This window comes from Cupressus sempervirens, chromosome 10 (assembly GCF_028749045.1).
Source record: "Cupressus sempervirens isolate cs-2001-9-10 chromosome 10, ASM2874904v1, whole genome shotgun sequence".
Lineage (NCBI taxonomy): Eukaryota > Viridiplantae > Streptophyta > Pinopsida > Cupressales > Cupressaceae > Cupressus > Cupressus sempervirens.
In genome coordinates, this window is record NC_143127.1 from 92,263,375 (window position 1) to 92,268,790 (window position 5,416).

Below are 5,416 nucleotides of genomic sequence, written 5' to 3' on the forward strand. Positions count from 1 at the left end.
GTAATGAGCCACTTTATCCCATCCAGTAGCATGAAAAGAATCAAAAAGAGTCTGAAGATGAGGGTACATGGATAATATGGATGGGAATCCATCCCAAGCTTTAGACCAAAACAAAGCCTCAGAGCCTCCCTTACATATCTAGAACAAACCTCTTTTGACTAACACAAACCAATCTTTAGAGTATGCCAAACCATAGAGCCACAACCTTCAAGAGGAAGTGTAGAAATAGAGCAAGGATCAACACCAAAAAAATATTTATGGGTGATAATATGAGCCCAAAGTTGATATTGTCCAGAGCACCATCGCCAATAAAGCTTAGTAGCCAATGCTTGACTACTCAAGAGAGCTGATTGAAGACCAAGACCACGCTCCTTTTTAGGCCTACAAATAGTCTCCCAACTAATCAAACTCTATTTAGTCCTACACAAATTACCACTCCAAAAGAATTTCAAATAAAGAGCATCAAACTCCTTGAGAAAGTAAATGGGAGCAGCCTGAACCATGCTTCTATAAGTAGGAAAGGCTTGAATAATAGATTGAAGAAGAGTAACCTGAGCAGTAGTAGAAAACCATCTATGAGTCCAATGATTTACCTTATCCTAAAGCTTGGTAATCAAAATTTTCTAGAAGAGTTGTGGCTACCTAGAAACATCAATAGGGATGCCAAGATAAGTCAAAGGAACCGACCTAATCTGAAACCGTAGGATATCAGCAATCCTTTGTTAAATAGATTCAAGAATGTTAAAAATGTAAATGAAAGATTTTTGCTCATTAAATTTTTGGCCTAAAGCTACCAAATAAATATCTAGAGTATGTCAAAAGGCTTCAGCTTCCTTGATCCTAGCAAGACCTGCAAGAGTATAATCATCAACAAATTGGAGGTGAGAAAGAGTAGGTAAACCATTATGCCACCACCACCCTTGAATAGAATTCTGGGACACTGAATACTTAATTAATCTATCCAAGCCCTCAACCATGATTATGAATAGATATGGAAAGAGAGGGTCACCTTGATAGAGGCCTCTAGAAGCATCAAATAGCTAGGAAGGTTGACCATTAAGAAGAATTGAAAAAGAGGTGGAAGTAACACAACTCATTGTCCAACTCACCCAGTTAGAGGTAAAGCCAAAGGTAAGAAGAATATTCCTTAGGAAACTCCATTTAATTCTATCATAGGCCTTAGCCATATCTAGCTTAACAAACATTTCTCTCTCCCTTGAACTAGCTATTGAGTGAATAGCCTCAGTAGCCATAACCACCCCATCCAAAATTTGTCTTCCAGCCATAAAACCACCTTGTTCCTCTGAGATAATAATGGGGAACCAATTTTTAAGTCTCTCAGCAATCAACTTAGTAATGACTTTGTAAACCACATTACATAAGGCAATTAGTCTAAAAAATTCCAATTGATTAGCACCCTCTCTTTTTGGAATAAGAGTCAGGAAAGTAGAATTAAATGCCCAAAGCATCTACTTGCTAGAATATGACTTCTTAACCACCTCCAACAAATCATAATTAATGATGTCTCAAAATTCTTGAAAGAACTCAACTAGAAAGCCATCAGGACCAAGAGCCTTTCCCTTAGGCATGCCAAAGACCACCTCCTCCAACTCTTCTAAAGAGATCGGTTACATGAGATAATCATTCATTTCTTGAGTGATAAGGGAAGGAATAAAAGAAAAAATAATATTTTCTTTATTATTAGCAAAAGGAGAGTCCTTAGAGAAGAGGGTAGAAAAGTACCAAGTAGCGCCCTAGAACAAAGCTAGCAAGGAAGTCAGTTGGATACCTTGAGAATTAACCAAAGAAGAGATATTGCTCTGATTCCAGTGTGATTGCATAGTTTTATGGAGAAAAGAAATGTTTCAATCACCTTCCTAGAGCCAATCAACTCTAGCCTTCTGCTTCCAAAAAAATTTCTCTCATAGTTCCCATTCTTCTAGAGCTCTAGAAGCAAGGGATTTAGCCCTTCCAAGATCCTCCAAGAAACCTCGATCTCTAATCTACCTAGTGATGACATCAAAATCTTCCTAAGAAAGCCTCTTCATAGAGTGAAGGTTCCTAAAACATTGTCTATTCCATATCTTGAGTTTCTTTTTAACATATTGAAGCCTTTTAGAAAATGAAAACATAGCATAACCATATGCAGGAGTGCCATATCTCCACCAACATAAAACAAAAGCACGAAGAGAGGAGTCACAAAGCCAAATCAACTAGAACTTAAAAGGTGGACACTTTGGAATAAAATCTCCAGTAGCAGAAAATTTGATTGGCCAATGATCAAAACCTCTCTAGTTGAGTATTTCTGAAGAGAGAGTAAGGGTACCACTAACCCAGAAACAAGAAACAAGAAATCTATCCAGACATTCTGAGATAGCATCAACCCTAGTCCTTTGAATATTCCAAGTATAGATACCATTAGAAGGCTTAACATCAGAAAGATGCAAAAGCTATTTGTGTTGCCAAAGAAGAGCAAAAGAAGGCCCCAATCTAGCCAAACCACCTTGCTTGCCCTCCAGACTTAAAACTGAATTGAAGTCCCCTACTAACACCAAGGATGAAAAGGGTGACAATTTCTAACATACTAAATATGCCTCCAAAGTTCCTCCTTTCCAAAAAAATCAATAGGTGCATACACATTAGTAATCATGATTACCTCTCCTGAGTCCAAAGAAAAAGCCACCATAGAGAGAGCTAAGCAAGAAGACACCCAAACAAGGGGAGAAATTTTCCATAGATCCCAAAAGATAGCCAAACCATGAGCACTGCCCATCACCCCAGCACATTGGCATTGCCTACAAATCCAAATACTAGAGGCATGTTGGGCCATAGACTCCATAGAGAGCTTAGTCTCTTGGATAAAAAAAACATCAGGAGAATGATCAACCTCTAGACTCTAAATAGCCTTTTGTTTAGGGATGCTATTCAACCCCCTAACATTCCATGATAGAATAATCATCATTGAGTAGAATGGGGAAAATGAGCATCCATTGGTTTTGCTAACCTAGGCTCTATCAATATATCTCTTGAGAATTTAATCTTCTCTTGGTCTATTTTGCACCCACTCCTTAGAGGAGAGTAAAGGAAACTCACTTAAAGGTTCTATGCATCAACCCCAAGGGGAGAGGAGACCCCTTAGCCTTACCAGATGCTAGCACATCCTTAACCAAGTCTACCAGAACAATGCTATTCCTCCAACACCATAGGTGTCACTAGATCATCTAACACAGGAGCTATAGGGACCTCACAGTTCTGAAGTACCACAACCTAGGATGCCCCACAAGTGTCCTTAGGTGAAAGTCCCTCATATGGGAAAAGTGGGTCAGAAGAGACATTTGGAGGAATACCCTCCTCTAGAACTATACTATCCAGCACCTTAAAGTGATTAAAAGCTAAATCGAATATTCTATCTTTCAAAGACCTCTTCTGACCACACCCCTTAGCTCATGGGTGAGTAGGGGTAAATCCATCCTTATCCTACATTGGAGCCTTTCCCTTTCTTATAGCATCTGGCTAATTCTTCCCCTTTCCCTACAATATCTACTAGACCATCACCATTGCCAGTCGTAGATCCATCCACTCCTTTGTAAGTCAAGTTTTAAGGACACTGATACTATAAATGACCATACTAATGACATATCCGACATTAGAAAGGGAGGGATTCATAATCTAATTGTTGCACCTAGGAAGAAGCCCTAAGATAAAAGATATCTGACATCATAAATAGTATTTAACATATGATATAGATAAAAGATTATTTGGAAGTCTGATATGCAAGAAATAGTATATGAAGTCTCATATGCAAAAATGATCATCTCAAATTTGATATGCATGAAAGAGTATCTAAAGTATGATATGCAAAAAACAATATTTGAAACTATTGTACTATAAACTAATATGATTGTTCTAATTTTTCATGATAATAACAAGTTAGTATGATGTAAATTCAAAAGATGAAAGTATGGGGAGCTAGTCATGTAGCAATCAGAATTTGAAGTCCTTAAATGACAAAATGATTTGTAGTCTTCCACATAAGGACTTTATGGGTGGTGTTGGCATTCCAATGTATGGTATGTGAATGTTGTATTATCATATTTTCAAGACCATAATGGTTTAGAGGAAGAAGTTGTGTTTTACTATTTATTGAAAGGAAGGTTGGTTGCTAGGAATAGTCAAGATAGGTTCAAATAATGCTTTGTATTGGCATATTAGGTTATGCAATTTGGTGGATATGCTTCTAAAATTTGTATATTATTCCAATTCAAGTACATTACTTTGGGTTGCTCCACCAATGAAAAAAATTTGTTTTGAATTCATTATTGTTGCTAGAGTTGGTCTTTGGCCAACCTATCAAGTTTAATGAATTTATTTATAACCTATTAGTATAGATATGATTTGGAGGATGTTTTAATAGATTGGAATAGGTCTTGCCATGATTTTTTGTGCTTTGCATGATATTATGTGCATTGAAGAATGTTTCTAGGATGAACAACTAATGCGCTTTATGATCTTCTACATGTTTCTTTTGGGTTTTACCTTAAGGATGGCTATAGTGATTTTTTTTCCAATTTCATGAATTTAGTTAAGGAGGACATGTCATTAAAAACTTGGATCCCATTCATCTCCCAAGTGGACCACATTAAATATTTGTGCTCATGGTGGTCAATTTTGTACTACAAACATTTTGATGTTCAAAGTAGAGAGAGAGAGAGAGAGAGAGAGAGAGAGAGAGTTTTTAACAAGATGAATTCAATATGGAAATGATACACACAATATAAGGATAGAATTTATAGGTAGAGTAATACAAATGTGAAAGAGAAATGGCAAAAATATGTGAGTCTGAGAGAGTTGTTATAGGGTTTGACCATGAAATCCTAAATTTTTTGTATGATCATTTTGCTATACCAGCTAGAAGATATTGTTTTCTTTTGGTATTTTGTGCAAAACTATATCTTGTTATGAGGCAATGTGCTTTAGCCTTCAAGTGCTTCATTAGAGAGTAATGTGCCTAAAAAACTATTGTAAACAATTATTCATTATGATTAGTTTCTCAGATTTTTTTCTTTTCTTTTTCCCATAATGGGTTTTCCATTTAAATATGGTATTCATGTGTATATGTGTTTATTGGAATATCTTTTTTTAATGGTTAGTTGGATTAAAGTAAAATGTTAAAGATACGAAAAAATAATATAATTTTATATGCATGCACATTTACTATCCCCCTCTCGACATCTTGAAAATACATTAGAAGACAAAAATCCAATTCTTTGGTCAAACCTGATTCACATAACCCAAAAGGATGAAATGATACAAATCTAAAGTCTAGGTAAAGGATGAAAGTTTAGGGTATTCCATGTATAGACAAAAATGTAGTGTATATGCAAGCAAAGTAAAGAGAACACCTATGCAATGATAT